This window comes from Ambystoma mexicanum, chromosome 2p, assembly GCF_040938575.1.
Source record: "Ambystoma mexicanum isolate Mex_15411 chromosome 2p, UKY_AmexF1_1, whole genome shotgun sequence".
Lineage (NCBI taxonomy): Eukaryota > Metazoa > Chordata > Amphibia > Caudata > Ambystomatidae > Ambystoma > Ambystoma mexicanum.
This window is the reverse complement of record NC_090923.1, coordinates 431,060,596-431,079,737: the sequence shown is the minus strand read 5'-3', so window position 1 is coordinate 431,079,737 and position 19,142 is coordinate 431,060,596.

The window sequence follows — 19,142 nt, the reverse complement described above, 5'->3', positions numbered from 1 at the left end:
TTGTGCATGAATGTGATGGATGTGCTTTGGCTGTGTTAATACAGGAACATGGAGGGAAGAATAGACCGTGCGGCTACTACTCTTCCGCCCTTGATCCTGTCGCATGCGCTTTGCCAAGATGTTTGAGAGCTGTCGCTGCTGCTGCCGCGTCTGTAAAACAGAGTGAGGGAATGGTCCTAGGCCATGATTTAACCCTGATGGTACCTCACTCTGTAGATGTCCTATTGAATAAAACCCAAACACAGCACCTCACCTCTGCACGGCTGACGAGGTATGAATTGACTTTGTTTGCCCCTCACATTCAAATTAGGAGGTGTTGTGTTCTTAATCCGGCTGAACTCCTACCTTTCCTGCAAAATACTGTTTGCGGTGACGAAGAATCACATGACTGCCTGTATACTACTGAACAGGAAACGAAGGGCAGGATAGACCTTATAGATACTCCTTTGGATAATGCGGAAGGAGAGCTGTTTTGTGATGGCTCCTGCTTCAAACTTCCGGATGGTACATCTACAGCTGCTTATGCAGTCACTACATTGAGTACGGTTGTTGAAACTAAGAGAATTCCGCATAACTCTGCGCAGGCCGCAGAGATTATAGCGTTGACCCGAGCTTGTGAACTCTCCGAAGGGTGTACAGTAAATATATATACTGATAGCCAGTATGCCTTTGGGGTGGCTCACAACTTCGGGAGGCTCTGGTCGGAAAGAGGGTTCCTAACCTCACATGGTACCAAGATTCAGCATGGCCCCCTGATAGTGCAATTGCTCTCGGCACTCGCATTCCCTAGTCAGTTAGCACGATCATAAAATGTGGTCATATATGATGTGGGGAAAGGGAACGCTTTTGCTGACCAGATAGCCAGGCAAACAGCCACAGACCTTAGCGCAGACATGTATGCTCTAAGAGAAACAAGAGATGCCTATGTAATGGATGAGGGTATTGGGTCTGTGCGAGATATCCAAGCTGATGCCACAATAGAAGAGTCTAAAAAGTGGGCCGAAGGGATGGGGAAACTAGATGAAGATGGGTGTTGCTCCCTGATTCATATGTGCTGGCGATGGTTACAATGGCACACGGTCCTACGCATGTGTGTGCTCAGCAGATCACGAAAATGTTAGAACAAGTCTGGGTGAATGATAAAATTTTGAAGATCGCGCAGCGCTATGTCCAAAATTGCATGATTTGCTTACAGCACAATGTGGGGAAGTCCAAGGGGTAGTTTTGGGCCTCCTTCTGTTCCCTTCGAGGTCATCCACTTTGATTTTATTGAGATGGAACGGTGTAGCAATCCAAAATATGTCCTTGTGATCATTTGTGCTTTTAGTAAATAGGTTGAGGCTTTCCCTGTTAAGGATGCTACTGCCATGACCACTGCGAAGACTATGGTAAAGGAATTCTTCAGACGATTTGGGCTGCCAAGAGTAATTTGGTCGGACAACGGTCCACATTTTGTTGCAGCAGTAATTTTGCAGATATGCACAGCATTACACATTGAAAAACGATTTCATTCGGCTAGACATACTCAAAGTGCTGGGTTGGTAGAGAGACATAACAGTATCCTAAAGAGTAAGCTTGCAAAAACATGCGCCGGCACCAAACTCAAATGGCCGGACGCCTTACCTATTGTATTGTTAGCCATGCGTGCCACACCTCAAACTAAGACTGGCTCTCTCCATTTGAGGAAGTGATGGGGAGACCTGATAATATTTGGGGTCTTCCGAAGCCTAAAGCGTTGAAAGAGTTTGAAAATGTATTGCTTGTAGACTACTGTAACCAGTTGACTAAAAATCTGTATCTCATTTATCATCAGGTTCGATCAGCTTTACCTGTATAGTTTACGCGCCCAGGACACAATATTCAGCCTGGAAGTTGGGTCCTGGTGAAGGCCTACGAAAGGTCTTCCTGCCTCGCGCCTCGCTGGGGGGGACCCTACCAGGTGCTGTTGGTCACCCAGACAGCAGTGCGGGTGGCTGGAAAGAAGCATTGGATCTACGCGACGCATGTCAAGAACCTTCCTCACCCAACGCCACACATTACAGAAGAAGCAGAACCCCTTGCTGATGCTACAATCTCAGATCCTGGAGTAGCAAATAGCGCTGTGAGTGTGTCGGAGAATCTCTCTGAGCCCATGGAGCTTGGGGAACAGTCCATTTGTCTCCACACTCTTTGGAAAGGTCACTTCTGGAAAATGTTGTTTCAAGCTCTGCGACTTCCGTCGCCTCTGATACGTTGCTTCCCTCAGGAAGTGACGGTACCTTATTTCCGGATTAAACAGTACCGGGAACCACCAGGTACGACCTTCGACGAAGTAAATAGAACTACGGCACGGGTTTTGCCTGTGCATCTGGAAAAGAAAAGAGTCATTGAGAGTTTTGTTCTTGCAAAGGAAAGTTTTGGGGAAAAAAAAGGGATTCTGGTGGCTAGGGTTGGGGAAGGACTAAGAAGTCACGCGACCATAGTGTCGCCAGCAACAAACATTGGGGTTGTCGATTGAGAAACTACGATGTCTGCCACCTCCACTGCTGCTGCTCGCATTGGACTTATAAATAAGGGGGTGACCAACTCGGACAATGAACAATGTGCCTGGGCCCCGAAAACGTATTGCTGTGTTGTGATGATAGTAATTGGAATTTGTATAGTAACTGCCGTGGGACTCTGGTACTTTGAAGAAATGTATCCTCTAGAGCCTCTTTTGCCAATTGAAATTGTACCTACTGCTCTGACTCCCTCTGTACACCTTCATACTTTGTCACCTAGGGACTCCCAGCATAGACAAAAGTATCATAATAACACTTTGATGATAATAATGAATTCAACGCATGCCATTTTTAATAAGAGTAATTGCTGGATCTGCACCCATTTACCGCAACATGGGAACAAGGGGCTAGGATGGTATATTCACCCTTTACCTTTAACGACTGCTTGCTATGCCTCTCTTAGAGCACTATTCTTTGGCCGTTGGAATGACAGCATCTCAGGGAACTTTGATGGAACTAATTTAAATGATTTTAAGAAATGTGAATTGACTCCCCTGGGATGCTCGCTTTTTGCAGATAGAAGTAAGCCTAATGTTGCTTCTATTAGGCCATCTGATAAACTGTCTTTTCCTTTCCAAACTCTAATTTCCTTTAAAATGGCTCCGATAGGCAATAAGGACGCCGTGCCTCCTTCCTACTCCATTAACCATAGCCCCGATTCAGTTCCCTTCTGTCTACAAAGGAATGGTACCCGGTCAATGGGAGATTTTGAAGGTTGTGTGAACATTGTAAATTTGACCGGAGAGAACAGGCCTCTGTATGTAGGGGGGCCTGTCTATTTCATTTGCGGTAGCACAGCATTTCCCTGGTTGCCCAAGGATTGGCAGGGAACCTGTTATTTAGGAATCCTGTTACCTGGGGTATTCATAGCTAGCACATTGGACGTTTCTAAGGCTCGCCCACGGCGGGACGAGAATGGAGATACCCCTGGGCAAATATTGGGAGATATAACAAAAATCAGTTGTGCCATTTTGGGGATAGATAGCAAATTCTGAAAATACTAGGTGGCTAGCAAGAGTACTGGAGAGGACCATCAACCGGACCACGGATATACTCTATAATTTGACACTAGAACAGAAAGCAATAAGATTGGTAGCGCTCCAAAACCGGATGGCATTAGATGTAATTCTGGCAGAACGTGGTGGAGTATGTAAATTAGTGGGGTCCGCTTGTTGTGTTTTCGTACCAGATTCCTCACCGACAATTTTCAAAGCAATACAGAACTTGCACGTCCTTAGTTCAGAAGTGCATGTTCCTGTGGAAGATTGGAGTATTAGTGCTTGGTTCTGGGATTCCCTACGATCCTGGGGTTGGAAGGTGCTTTCTGTCATACTGGTTATTTTGGGAATTCTGCTATTCCTTTGTTGCTGTATCCAATGTCTACCTAGTATATGTGCAATGCTAGGGGGATTTTGCGCTCAGGCGGTGAGCACGATAGGACATAAAGTGTATGCTCCAGATACAGCATCTAAAGAGTTTGTGTTGCAAGAGGTTCTGGTGAACGACCTAATGGCTATAGATATTACAGATAACGGTTCAGGATGTATGGACGACAATGAATGGAGTTACTTACAAAGACATTAGAAATAGTATTAGCACTTGGCATATGCCAAAAGGAGGGTTTGACGGAATAGAAATAATATTATGCCTCCTATTGTAATAGTCGTATGTGTATTGGCCTACGCCAAGTTGTCTAAAACATCATGCGCGAACAAACTCCACGACACTGTCTTGATCTCAGAGAAATCAATGTAAGCCGCCATCTTGGATTAAGCCACCATTTTAGGTTCTTTCGTTATGCAGAAGTCACCCTGAACATCAAAATGGAGGCCAAATGACATTCTGAATAAGATTCTGGCCGTTGTGACCCCCGTACAGCTGAATAATTAATATGCCTGCAGGCTACTTGTCGGGTTCGCGAACAGAGACCTTGTCCTACTGTTGACCTATACGTAAATGTACTACTTATATCAGCGAAAGTAATCGAAATGCATATATTAAAGGTTGACCTGGCAAGGAACCCTAAAACTAGAATTGTATTTCGCAGAATGGTTAACCCGCAAGAGGGTTGGCCAAGGGCTGGACAAATTGTATAAATAGCCCGGGTATTCCAATGTGCGCTCTCTCTCACTAACACATCGAACCCTCGTTGAAGTTCGTTATGTTATACTGAGAGCCGAATAGCTATCCGTTTGTCAATTGACTTGGTAACTGTTGTAGCTTGAAATAAAGCACTTGTATGTTTCTTTGTAACCTGTGTTGGTGTGTTTCTTTTTGGGCTTCCCGGCCTCATATTATTTTTCTGTTTTCACAAGAGGGTTGGGAAGGGGTGATGGAAAACTAAAAATGGGGAAGAACATGCGACAAAGTGGGTGTTCCGAGGGACGGCCTGCAGGCAATCTTCTCATCTTGATTTATTAGCGCTGTTGGGGCTTTTGAATAGGAAATGGGTGCGTGTTGCTCCACCCATTAAACAAGAACAGTTCCTTGAATCTAGCCTTCGAAGTAGCAGACATTGGGCCTCATTACGAGGTTGGAGGTAGCCATGGTGCTATTAGCACCATGGCTACCCCCTTACCGCATACCGGGCCCGGGTTCCCTGGATGGGGAATTACCGGGCCATTCCAACCTTGGAGGACCCGGTATTTCCCCATTCAGGGAACCCATCCCCATTCCTATTCGAGCCCCCATAGGGTTCAATGGGAATCGGGAGAATGCTAATAACGGGCCTGTTAATAACAGGCCCGTTATTAGCATGCTGGTCCTTTAGCAGGTCCCGCTAAGGGCGCCTGGTCAAACCAGGCACCCTTAGCAGGACCCGCTAAAGGACCTCGCAATGCGGAGGTAAGGGGTTAACGGCACTGGCACCTTTACCAGTGCCGTTAACCCATTACCCCCAACCTCGTAATGAGGCCCATTGACCCTGTTGCGTTATATATCTTAGTGCCTGAAATATTCAGATCCGAATTCACCCAGTGTTTTTTAATTTTTATTTTTTATTTCATGCTTTTAGTTTACATTCAATCAAGAACAATCTTTTGCATATAAAATTCACAATGTAAAAATAACATGTCATAAATCAAAAAACAATTCAATCACTTTTGCTACCATATTAAGAAAAAAATACATTCATCAATGTCCATGATTGCAAAACAAAAACAAAACCTCCATCTATTTGTAAAGATATGATGGCATATGCTTATAATGTCTGAGTTTACCGTGTGGAGATCCCTTTTATTAAAGATTATCGGATCATATCTACTTCGTAGCCTTTACCCATATGTGGTAAGTTGCAGCATAATGAACTATAGATTCTGCCCCAATCAACTCCAACCAGAACTGATCTCTGCCTATATTCTCCATGAGCCCGACACTCCCTCCGTAGCCTTTGATATAGAGGGGTTTCAAAACTGTACAAGCAGTCAGTATATGCTTAGTTGTTTCCACTTCTATATAGCAATGCCTACACATTTTCTCTTCGGCTTGGTGATCCGTCCTGTTCAATTGTTCATATATTGTTTGGTCCCCAGTATGTTGAGCCTTAATTGCAATGTAAATCTCCTCAAAGATGGGGTAGACCATTTTGTTAAGTAGTTTCTGGGTTTGCTCCCATCGAATCTCCTTGATGCGAGTACTCTCTATATCTGCACAATTTACACAGACTGTCTATGGGCCTCATTCCGAGTATAGTGGTAGTCATGGCGCTATTTACGCTATGACTGCCTCCCATACTGGTAGCGACTCCGGTTTGGTTCAATGGTGACTTACCAGTAAGTCCCCATTCACCAAACCATTCCCGATTCCCATTTGAGCCCCCATAGGGCTCAATGGGAATGGGGAGGGTGCAAATAATGGACCAGCGTATGCCTAGCCCGTTATTTGCGCTCAGGTCCCTTAACAGGTCCCGTCCTTAACACCTGGTCAGACCAGGCGTTAAGGAAGGGACCCGCAAAGGGACCTAGTAGTAGGGCAGTAAGGGATTACTGGCACCGGTCTCCTTATCGGTGCCCGGTATCCCTTACCGCCGTACTCAGAATGTGGGCCCATGTCTTTTATCTTGTCCATCTCCCTGGATTTCTTTTTAATGACTGTCCCGTAGTCTGGTCGTTCACATATTGTTTCTATGTTTAAACCCAAAGACTGCAGGTAGGAGTCCGCAAAAAGGCTCTGCTCTTTGCTAAAGTAGTTGGAGCAGTCACCATTAGTTGTTTTTCCCATTTACTGAAGAAGAGGATTCGTACCTGCTGCACCTTTGTTGGTTTTTAGATGCAGAAGTGTTTTTTGATAGACCAACTTGATAGTAAGGATTCTAATCCGTACTCAAGTCTCAGGGCCTCCACTGGTACTCCCTTAGGCATATTCATTATAGAACAAAGGATTTTGCATTCTATTTTCAGTCTCCCCCAACAACTGCCTCACTTTAGCCAGGGCACTCATTCAATCCAAATTGGACTATTGTAACAGCCTCTATGTAGGCGCCAACAAAACAGTAACCAACAAACTGCAAGTCTTACAGAATAACGCACTCCGTGCCGCCCTAAATATTCCTAGAAGAGAACATATTTCCGCTACAAGAATCGCCTGTAATTGGCTCTCCATCCAACAAAAACTCGACCTAAAAACCTTATGCCTCACATACAAAGCTCTTAACCATCTAGCCCCACCCTATCTCACTAACAAATTTACATTAAGACAGAACACCAGAACCACTAGATCCTCTAACACACTACAACTGACGGTGCCCAAATACTCCCTCAAAAGAGGTGGCGGATCCAGCTTCCCAACTCTGGCCTCACAACTTTGGAACACAGTTCCACTGGATATCAAATCCACACCCACCTTCCAACCCTTCAGAAATAAGGTCATCACTTGGTTACTCAACAAATAACCAACCATGTATGTATGCATACCTAATGTACAAATGTTTCCTTTTATGCTTTGCCCATTTTCAACTATGCACTATCTGCCTTCTGTTTACTCTGCTTCATTAATACTGTACTATTGTTCCCTACTGTTGCCTGTAACTTGTTGTAAGCGCACATATACCCCTGGGTCAAGAGCGCTATATAAATAAATAAACAAACAAACAAACAAACAAACAAACCAACCGATTTCCTTTTCTGGCAATGTCTCAAGTGCACACAGTACTGCTGGGCTCACACTAGTTTTGTATATTTGTAAAAGATCTTCTATGTTTCCACCTCCTTTGTGCTCCACGTAGCTAACCACCTTCACCATATTTTTGGTACAATATATTCTTTATGATGTAGCACCGATGGTGTCTCACAGATGGGAAAACCCAGATATAGCACCGTTGCCCGTTCCAGTTTCATACTTTCCAAGAACCATGATTTTTTTTGGGACTTTTTATGAGAGTCTTTCAGACACATTATCCTTGTCTTGTTCTTATTAATAATCATGGAATTCTCTTTGGCATATTTTTCGAAAGCATTGAGGGAATGCTGAAGACCAATTTGTGTCTGGTCAAAAATGATTATGTCGTCTGCATAAGGCATCATAACCGCTTTTATGCCATTTATAGAAGGTGGAATGTTTCTTTTGTCCAGTAAGGCTCGGTCCATATCCAGCATATATAGATTGTACAGGGTAGGACCCAATGCGCATCCCTGTTTCAGCCCCTCCAAGGTTGCGATGAATTTTGTCAGTACGCCCTCTTGCCTTAGACGGACAGCCACTGTGGTGTTTTTGTAAAGCTCGTGTATAAAGTACAGGAGCACTGGATCAATATCCCAGACCTTCAGTTTGAGCCACAGTCTACTTCTAGACACGGGTCAAAGGCGTTAGAAAAGTCCACATAGGAGCAGTATAATATATTTTCACTTTTTGGACGTATTGCTCTCAGAAATTGCAGAGCAGCGTTGTTAGTCGTTGTTCCGTATTTCTTCTTAAATCCTGTTTGAAAAAGGCTAAATATGTTCTTGTTTTTTGCCCATGTATTCAATGTTTCCAGTAGGATTCCTGCAAAGATTTTCTGACTGGCGTCCATCATTGCCAGCAGTCTGTAGTTGGATGTTATTAGTCTGTCTACTTTTTTAAATATTGGCACCAATATAGCTTTTCTCAAGCTCTCAGGTATTTGGCCAGACCTCAATATTTCCACAAAGTGCTGTACAAGTATCCTCGGCCATAGATTGGCATCTGCTTTGTATACAAAAGTTTGTGTTGCCCTCCGGTCCTGTTGCTCGGAAGTCTTTTGATTTTGTTATGTGTCTTTCTAGTGGTGTTTCTGAAAACTCTTCTTCCAGTTTGACTTTTAAGGCTGCATCAAACGTGTTCCAACCTGTTTTTGCTTCTCCTCCTGATTTTGAGAGTAGCCGATCCTTTGGTGAATGTTGCTTTTGGATGTGTTTTACCCATCCTTCCTCTGATATAGGATTTAAGTCAATCTTAAATGTCATGTTTTTTAAACTGTTGTAATTACGCCAGAATGTTGTCTTGTTGTCCTGTCTTAGCCATATAAACAGGTTGATCTAGTTCACCGTCCTGATGGAGTATTTGTGTGTTTTTTGCCAATTTCTATATTTTGTGGCCATGTTTTTTGTGAGAGACCTTTTGGCCTCTAGTGTTAGGGCAGAATTAAGTTTCACAGCTGCCTTATCGTTTCGGTATTTTTTCTTTCTTTCATATATGATTGAGTTGAATAGTTTATGAACTTGCTTTGGGCTGTTATGGTACCTTCCTTTGTTGTTTTTTAAATAAGGTGGTACAATCTGTTTTGTTATCTCTTTCAGGTTCCACTCCCCTATTTTATACAGGGAGTTCAGTTTTCATTTGTTAGTTCTTATTAATTCATTTAGCCTTCCAATGTCCCAATTTGACCATCTCAATCTATTTCCAGTGTTGTTTGTGATAACCTGTGTACATTTTTGCTGTTCTTCCTGACTATCGCTTTGAATCGAAGTCCAGCATCATATTGCGTGGTCGCTAGCTCCACTGTGGATTACCTTTATCTGGCTACATATTTCCCACGTAGCCCTATTCATAACTACGTAATCGATTATGGAGGAGGTTATCCCATTTGTCCATGTATACATTGGTGCCATCACCGTACTGGATTGTATTTCTCTAGGAACTAAATCGAAGAATCCAAATAGTGATTGCCAGCTTTGTTTTTGTCCCAATTTTGAGGTATTTGTCTCATGTAGCAATGGTTTATTGAAATCTCCTGCAAGTATAATACCCCCAGATGGAGTGTTTTCCATCTAACTCGTTATGGCCTCTGTGAATACCCCTTGGACCAGTTTAGTCTGTAGACCACCAGGGGGGTCATAGATGTTTATAATTAATGTGTTATCCTCCGAGGACTTAATGGAGAGTTGCAGTATGCCTATTAGCACATTCGGGGAATCTGGTAAACTTGTCCATGGGTCCTTTTGTAAGTGGGACCTAGCCCCGATGGCTAGTCCCCCACTTGCCCTACCTTTATTGGATTTTATAGCATTTTTGAATAATATTTGGAACCCATCAATGTGGAAGTTTTTTGTGCACCATGTTTCTTGGAACATAAATATATCCACCTCATACATCGTTTGCTGGCCCTTTGGATTTATTAAGAAAGTTTTGTGTCCTCTTGTGTTCCAAGATCACCATAGTAACTTTTCTGCGACTTGTACTTGTCAGTTGGCCCCACTGTATGCATTCATGGCATCTATAATGTGGACAAGGGAGCCGGAGGGGTGCCCCTTACCTCCTGCTCTTGTAGGGCTCTCAGTGCCTCTCTTTCTGTTGGCAGTTTTAATATAGGGCTTATGTTCTTTGCCTGATCTTCGTAATTCACTTTTGTGCCTTCTGCTTTCTGACAGGCTATAAGTGTAAATCCTGCTCTTAGCAGAGTTTCTGAATGAGTTTTCAATAAAGCCACCACCAATGGTGACACACACTCAATCAATGCCCAGTTTGTCACGCTATTCCATTTAGGTATCTCGATTCTCAAAATGTCTCCAGTATGGATGTACTCCATGTATTCCAGCTGTTTAAATATCGCCAGGAGTACCGATCGGTTCAGGAATGGGCTCTTTGCGGTAAGTGCACTTTCTTCCCGTATTACCCATGTCCCACCATCTTTCAAGGCGCCAGGATGGATGATTGCCATTTTAAAGTCTTCCACCACAGATGTTTGCTTAAAATGAAATTCTTCCATTTTATTTGGCAGTTCTTGCCTCGCCACTTCTAATTCTGATGGCTTCAGATCCCATTGTAGTTTTGTTCCCTTCGTTATCTCTTTCTTTGAGAGCTCATCTCATTGAGCTAGCAAATTACTATTTGCATCGTTTGCCTCTGTCACTCCTGTATTTTGCATAACTCCTACTCCCTCCTTCCTCGAAGGATCAAAACCTTTGCAATCCGGTATTCTTTGCTGTTTCTGTGGCTCTGTTATTTTATACGGTGGCATAACCTGATTTCTCTTAAGCCGTTGTTTGTTCTTTAGAGCCTTCTTGAGTTCTGTGGGCAGGGATATTTGAACCTCCTCGAAATCCCAATCCCTTTCTTCCTTTCTAGGTTGCCCTCGAACGTCCTCCTTTTTCTTTGAATAGTGGGATTCTAAGTTTGATTTCTCTTTGTCTTTGCCTTTATTGGTGTCTTCCTTGCCTCCCTCTGAACGTATCTGCTTACTTTTTATGTTGAAAAGGTTGTCCATTTTTTTTAATAGTGCTGTTGTTATTTCTAACAGTTTAATGGAGATCTTATGACTATCTCCTATTTCTGTTTTTATGGAAGCTATTAGTGCCGCTTGAGTGTCGATCTTGCATTCCAATGCCGTCAAGAGACTTTTTATGTCTGTGTCCACAGCCCCCATATCATCGTCCGCCATACACGACTCGTTTTCTTCCACAGAAATAGACGTATCTAATGAGTCTAAATATGTTGCAAACACTGACATTTCTGGAGAATATGCCCTATTTGCCCTCAGAAGGTTTTTTGTTTGTTAGCCTTTCCTTTCCGCACAAAGCCGCTCTTTTCAAGTCTTTCACTAAATTCAGCCGTGAGTTGTTATTATCTATTGTGTCAGACAAGCGTTTGTCCTTGTCGGGCTCTCTTGTATCTGATGAATCTCTAAGGGAGGTCTTGTGATGGGCTCCAAAAAAGGCAGTAATGTCGGCTTGTGAGGGCTGATCGTTTTTTGCTCCTTTTAAAGCTGCATATCTATTGCCACTGCGTAAATTGGGGCGCTTGTGTTGTACATTTTCCTTCCGTGTTAGGCTTTTCCTTGTCATTCTGATCAATAACAAGGTCTAGGACGGGTTCTGTAATTGCCAATGAAGCAGTTCTCAATTATTCTGCTTTGTAGTGTGAAAAAGTAATTCGGTATGGCAGGTCCGCTTTAAGACATACTACCACCCTTCGTCACAATGGGCCTCATTACGACCCTGGCGGTAAGCGCCCGTCATTACCGCCATGGCGTAATGAGCGTTTACGCCGTGGGACGATGGCGTAAAGAGCGCCACATCACGACCCATCGCGCACGAGCATTACGCCATGGCGGTAATGCAAATAACACCATGGCGGAAAAGGCCCCTACCGGCATCGCTAAGCGAGCAAGGTGCCCATCCGCCAGTGTAAGTAGCGGCCACCGTAATTTACGGCCACCGTAATTAGCGGCGGCCGTAAAAGGCCAAACCGGAAATAGCGTCATCGCGCCGGAACGGGAAGCAGCCCGTCGGCCATCTTTAAAAACACAATCCATCGCCATCCTACCAAACAACACCAGACCCAACCCTGACACCTGTCCCAACAAAACACCCACCCACCCAAGTTCCCGAAAATGCCAAAATGCGTGAAAAAGGCCTGTGACCGCCTGCGCCAGGAGCGATTCAGCCGGGAGGAACTCTGCATGCTAGCGGAGACCCTGCAGGACAACGCAGATGTTGTTTTCTCCCCTGAAATGACCCGGACAGCAATCGGGAAGAAGAAGGCCATCTGGGCCCTGGTGGCTGAGCGCGTCAGCGCGGTGGGGACCGTACCCCGCACCCCACAGCAGTGCCGGAAACGCTGGGATGACCTGCGCATACGGGTCAGAGCCGTCATCTCGGCAAACCGCAACCTTGCCCAGGGAACCGGTGGAGGGTCAGAATCCCCCCTGAAACTCCAACCGTGGGAGGAGATCTGTGCTGGCACCATCGGCATGGAATCCATCGAAGGCGTTGGAGGGATGGAAAGGGGAGCCCCGACATCAGGCGATGAAGGTAGGTGCCTCATACAAGACATGCCATAGTCACAGCAGTCCAATCATGTGTAGCACAAGGTTGCCCTAGAGTGTAAATGCAACACAAATCAATACTGCCCATAGCCACATGCGAGCACCACCCTGCATACACTGCTGGCACCCGCATACCTGCATCCACATACCACACCAAAAGGAGACAACCTGCATGGCACTGCCTGAAATCTGCCTCATCCACTGGCCAAAATAATGTCAACCATTGTCATTCAAAAGTCCGTATACCCATCAATAACGCCCTCCCACCTTTGCTCCACCACAGGCACAGAATCACACCCAGAGGACCAGGAGACCCCTGCGCCGAAGAGGGCGAAGTCCACCAACAACCTCCCTGCACCCTCAACCTCAGCTGCAGTGAGGCAGACCCCACGACAAGCAGGTCCCACTGCAGGCATACCGGAGGTCCCACCGGCAAGCACCCCTGTTGGCAGCAGGCCAGCAGCAGCTGCTCCACCTCCACCGACATTGCCTGCCACAGAAGGCAGGGGGTCAGCGGCCAGCAGCAACATCGGGGAGACAGCTGCAACAGCTGCATGTTCTGACTCGGACATGGAGCAGGAGGACAGAAGCCCCACTGACCAACTACATTCCCCCTGTTTCTCAGACGCCAGCCCCCATGAGGGCGACACACAGGGGCACACTGAGGCAGAGGAGTGGCCTTCCACCCCATGCCCTGTCCACACTCCACAGGAGGGGACCAGCCCCTCCATCACTCCACCTGCACTGGCCATGGGCCAGCACGGCCAGCCGTCCCTCGAGGACATCACTCAACGGCAGCATCAACTGTCCGCAATGCTGGATGAGCATGCCGCGGAATGTGTGGGGGCTAGGTTTAGCATTGAACAGGCCACGGAGACACTAAGGGCGGAAGTGGCGCAGAGCACTGCCACCCTGAGGGATGCCATGCAGGCCATGTCCATGGACATCTGTGCAGAACTTGCGGCCTTGCGTCGTGCGGTCATTGGCCTCACCCACACACGACAGGACGTGCATGCACAGGAGCAGCCAGGGACATCCTCCACTGCCAGTTCTGCGCAGAGCAGCCCCGTGCGCCGTTCCGGACGCAACCTGCGCTCCACAGCCAGGGGTGCCCCGGGTGCCGGGAGAGGGGGCTTGTGACGGCCTGTGGACACTGTCACAGGCATCTGTTGACAGCTACTTGGGGTGTGTTGGGGTGTGCAGGGGGGAGGTGGGAGGTGGGAGGTGGGAGGGGGTGTGTTGGGGTGTGCAGGGGGGAGGTGGGAGGTGGGAGTGGGTGTGTTGGGGTGTGCAGGGGGGAGGTGGGAGGTGGGAGGGGGTGTGTTGGGGTGTGCAGGGGGGAGGTGGGAGGTGGGAGTGGGTGTGTTGGGGTGTGCAGGGGGGAGGTGGGAGGTGGGAGTGGGTGTGTTGGGGTGTGCAGGGGGGAGGTGGGAGGGGGTGTGTTGGGGTGTGCAGGGGGGAGGTGGGAGGTGGGAGTGGGTGTGTTGGGGTGTGCAGGGGGGAGGTGGGAGGGGGTGTGTTGGGGTGTGCAGGGGGGAGGTGGGAGGTGGGAGTGGGTGTGTTGGGGTGTGCAGGGGGGAGGTGGGAGGTGGGAGGGGGTGTGTTGGGGTGTGCAGGGGGGAGGTGGGAGGTGGGAGTGGGTGTGTTGGGGTGTGCAGGGGGGAGGTGGGAGGTGGGAGTGGGTGTGTTGGGGTGTGCAGGGGGGAGGTGGGAGGTGGGAGGGGGTGTGTTGGGATGTGCAGGGGGGAGGTGGGAGGTGGGAGTGGGTGTGTTGGGGTGTGCAGGGGGGAGGTGGGAGGTGGGAGGGGGTGTGTTGGGGTGTGCAGGGGGGAGGTGGGAGGTGGGAGTGGGTGTGTTGGGGTGTGCAGGGGGGAGGTGGGAGGTGGGAGGGGGTGTGACACGACAGTTCATAGTTCCAATACACTTTTTTCTTTCAAAAAAAGGAAATGTGTGGACATTTTCATTGCGTATGTGTGCTTTATTGGTGTACAGTCCACAGTGTGCATGCCCCAGAGACACACAGTGCCCCAAGTGCAGTCTCCATGCGATGAACACCAGCCGTGTGTGCTAGAAGCAGTGGTTGATGATACTTTGGCGCATGGCATGCCCCTCCTGTGCATCGCCTCCTCCATGTGGTGGCGCCCCATCTGCACCCTCCTCATCCTCATCCTCATCGTCAGGTGGTTGCAGTTCTGCGTCAGGGGGCAGGGGCACATTCCGTCTGACGCACATATTGTGCAGCATGACACATGCCATGACGATCTTTGCCACCTTCTCATGGCCATACAGGAGTGCCCCACCAGACCTGCTGAGGCTTCGGAACCGTGCCTTCAGGAGGCCGAATGTCTGCTCTATGACCACACGAGTACGTGTATGTGCACGGTTGAAGTCCTCCTCGTGCTGGTTCTGCGGGTTCCGGACTGGCGTGAGGAGCCACCTCTTCAGGGGGTAGGCTGCATCACCTGTATGTAGGCGAGAATGTATGTGTCAGTCATGTTGTCTGATCAGGAACATGATGTTCCACCATGGCTGGCATGGAACTGTTACCTTGGCTCACTTCTACATGCACTAATTGATTCACACTATGCAACCAGTATATGCTCATTGCTGCCATGGCCTGTTTTGCATGCCATCACCCTATGTATGCAGAGGGGTTTTGTGCATTGTGAGTGGCCTTCCTCTGTATCCGTTCTCTGTGTTACTCACAGCCAGGTGGAGTATGCATCATCCCCCCCCCTTACTGCCAGGTGGAGTATGCATCATCCCCCCCCCCTTTCTGCCAGGTGGAGTATGCATCATCCCCCCCCCCTTTCTGCCAGGTGGAGTATGCATCATCCCCCCCCCCTTTCTGCCAGGTGGAGTATGCACTGGTACGTCATTCCCATGCCCACTTCCATGACATAGCACTCACCGAGTAGCCAGGATCTTGGGCCTGCATGTCGCTCCATGTAGCGTGGTATTGTGGAGTTCCTCAGGACCATGGAATCATGGGTTGATCCGGGGAATCGGGCACAACAATGTGTGATGATCTTGTTGGAGTCACAGACCATTTGCACGTTGATAGAGTGGAACTGTTTCCGGTTGCGGTACGGTACCTCCATGGCACGTGGAACCACCAATTCCACATGGGTGCAGTCGATGGCACCAATGCAACCGGGTATGCTGGCTAGTGCATGGAAACCCACTTTGGTGTTTGCAATCTCCTGGGCAGTCCGTGGTAATGAGATGTGGTCGTCTGTGTGCTTGAGGAGGGCATCGAGCACTTGGATGAGTGTTCGTGAGAATAATGGTTGTGAAATGCCATGCAGGTGCCCCACTGTGTGCTGGTAGGTGCCTGTGGCCAGGAAGTGGAGTACAGCCACTACCTTCAGTAGGGGGGGGATGGCGGTTGGACTTTCTATCATGCTGACGATGTCGTCGTGTGTCATGTCTACGATGGCGGTGATGGTGTCCCGGTCCAAACGGTACAGGGTGTGGATCTGCTCAGCAGTGAGGTTGTTTGGATTGGCTCTGATGCGTGGGATTGGGGGCTGCCTGCGTGGTGGCACTGGCTGTGCTGGTGGGGCTTGCTGGGCCTGCCTTGCCCTCCTTCTCCTCCTGCGTCTCCTCTGTGCTGCCTGTTGTTGTTGTTGTTGTTGCTGTTGTAGTAGCACATGCATTGCTATCAGGTCCTCCAGCCCCAACATTGCTAGTCGTATTGGCATCATTGTGGAGTGTGACTGGGTGTGGGTAGGGGTGGGGTGTGCTCTTTTTGTACTCCCCTGAGTCTGTATTGCCTTCACCTGTGCTGTTTCTGTGCACCTGTGGCAGCTGCATTCACTTGAATTGGCCCTTTACAGTTGGTTCGCGATGGCGTTATTTGCACCATGGCGGTAAGGTACTTAGCGGCCTCGGTGATGGCGTTAGGTGCATGTCCGCTTGGGTCGGCATTTGCGTGCCTTTCCGCCATGGCGCTAAGTACGGTGTGGGCGGTCGCGTGCGCGCACCCTTAGCGCAGTTAGCGGCAGCGTTAACTACGATGCCGCTATTGGCATCGTAGTTTACGGTCAGGAGTCATGATCGGACCTGGCGGAAAACGATGGCGGTAAGCATTTACCGCCATCGTTTGTCACTTAGCGCCAGGGTCGTAATGAGGCCCAATGTGTCTCTATTGGTGACGGAAAGCTTATAGCTAAAGGGCTGTACAGGTAAGTAGCTTTATCCCTTTTTTCTTTACTGGAGTGGGGGTGTTATCAGTTTACTCCCCCATTACTCCCAGTCACCTGCTTACCACTTACTGCTTAATTGCAGAGCCTTTACTTACCAATGAATCATCTTACCAGTGAAATGCAACAGCTTTACAGGCCGATTCATGGAATAATTAGCGCGGCGCAAGTGGGCAAAAATGTGCGAATCGCAGTGGAATAGCGTAAATCGCAGTGCAAGTGCGAAAATCGCACGAAAAGCAGCGCACATCGATTCATGGAAGGCCGTGCGCGAGAAAACCAGCGGATGTGCGAAAAAAATGTGTGCGGCGCACGTTGGCGCACAGGCCATCTAACTGCGTGCGCCAGGTCACAGCGAAAATCGCACAGGCCACAGCGAAAATCGCACATAGCGCGGCGCACGCAACAAAAGTAGGCGGAACACGGGCGTAACACTCGGAATGGGGAACAACTTGCCAAAACGTGGGCGTCACGGGGGAAGTACAGGGCACAAGTGCGCGGAACGCCCACACGCTCGCCTACAACAGGTATTCATGGAATAGAATAGGGCAAAAAAGCGCACGCTCAAACCAGCGCACAGGCACAAACACGACCGCCACAAGAAAGCAGGCGGTAGCGTCTCTGCGGCTGTAAGAAATGTGCGCCAAAAGGTGCGCCAACAAATAGCACCTATATACTGCCATGATGAATGTCCTATACTGTGGCCCTCCAGGACAAATGACGTGCAAAGGGATACCCACAAACACGGACACCCGCTGACCAAAAATACGTGTTTGTGTATACCGGGGTGCGCGGGAAGTCTCAAACGCGATTTCAGCAGGGTACGTGTATTGCAGGGGTGCGCGGGAAGTTCCACACGCGATTTCAGCAGGGTACGTATATTTCAGGGGTACGCGGGAAGTTCCACACGCGATTTCATCAGGGTACGTGTATTTCAGGGGTGCGCGGGAAGTACCACACGCGATTGGCCCAGTGCGAGCAGGGTACGTGTATTTCAGGGGTGCGCGGGAAGTTCCACACGCAATTTCATCAGGGTACGTGTATTTCAGGGGTGCGCGGGAAGTTCCACACGCGATTGGCCCAGTGCGAGCAGGGTACGTGTATTTCAGGGGTGCGCGGGAAGTTCCACACGCGATTTCAGCAGGGTACGTGTATTGCAGGGGTGCGTGGGAAGTTCCACACGCGATTGGGCCAGTGCGAGCAGGGTACGTGTATTTCAGGGGTGCGCGGGAAGTTCCACACGCGATTTCAGCAGGGTACGTCTATTTCAGGGGTGCGCGGGAAGTTCCACACGCGATTTCATCAGGGTACGTGTATTTCAGGGGTGCGCGGGAAGTTCCACACGCGATTGGCCCAGTGCGAGCAGGGTACGTGTATTTCAGGGGTGCGCAGGAAGTTCCACACGCAATTTCAGCAGGGTACGTCTATTTCAGGGGTGCACGGGAAGTTCCACACGCGATTTCATCAGGGTACGTGTATTTCAGGGGTGCGCGGGAAGTTCCACATGCGATTGGCCCAGTGCGAGCAGGGTACGTGTATTTCAGGGGTGCGCGGGAAGTTCCACACGCGATTACAGCAGGGTACGTCTATTTCAGGGGTGCGCGGGAAGTTCCACACGCGATTTCATCAGGGTACGTGTATTTCAGGGGTGCGCGGGAAGTTCCACATGCGATTGGCCCAGTGCGAGCAGGGTACGTGTATTTCAGGGGTGCGTGGGAAGTTCCACACGCGATTTCAGCAGGGTACGTCTATTTCAGGGGTACGCGGGAAGTTCCACACGCGATTTCATCAGGGTACGTGTATTTCAGGGGTGCGCGGGAAGTTCCACATGCGATTGGCCCAGTGCGAGCAGGGTACGTGTATTTCAGGGGTGCGCAGGAAGTTCCACACGCGATTTCATCAGGGTATGTGTATTGCAGGGGTGCGCGGGAAGTTCCACACGCGATTGGGCCAGTGCGAGCAGGGTACGTGTATTTTAGGGGTGCGCGGGAAGTTCCACACACGATTTCAGCAGGGTATGTGTATTTCAGGGGTTCTGGGGAGTACCACACGTGAATTGGCCATGTGGGTCCTCCCAGGTGTACGCTCCACAATCTCCACGGACCCTGCAGGCAGCCCACACCACGGGGGACTACCCTGCACCCCTGCTCATGTCCCGCAGGCAGCCCATCCACCATG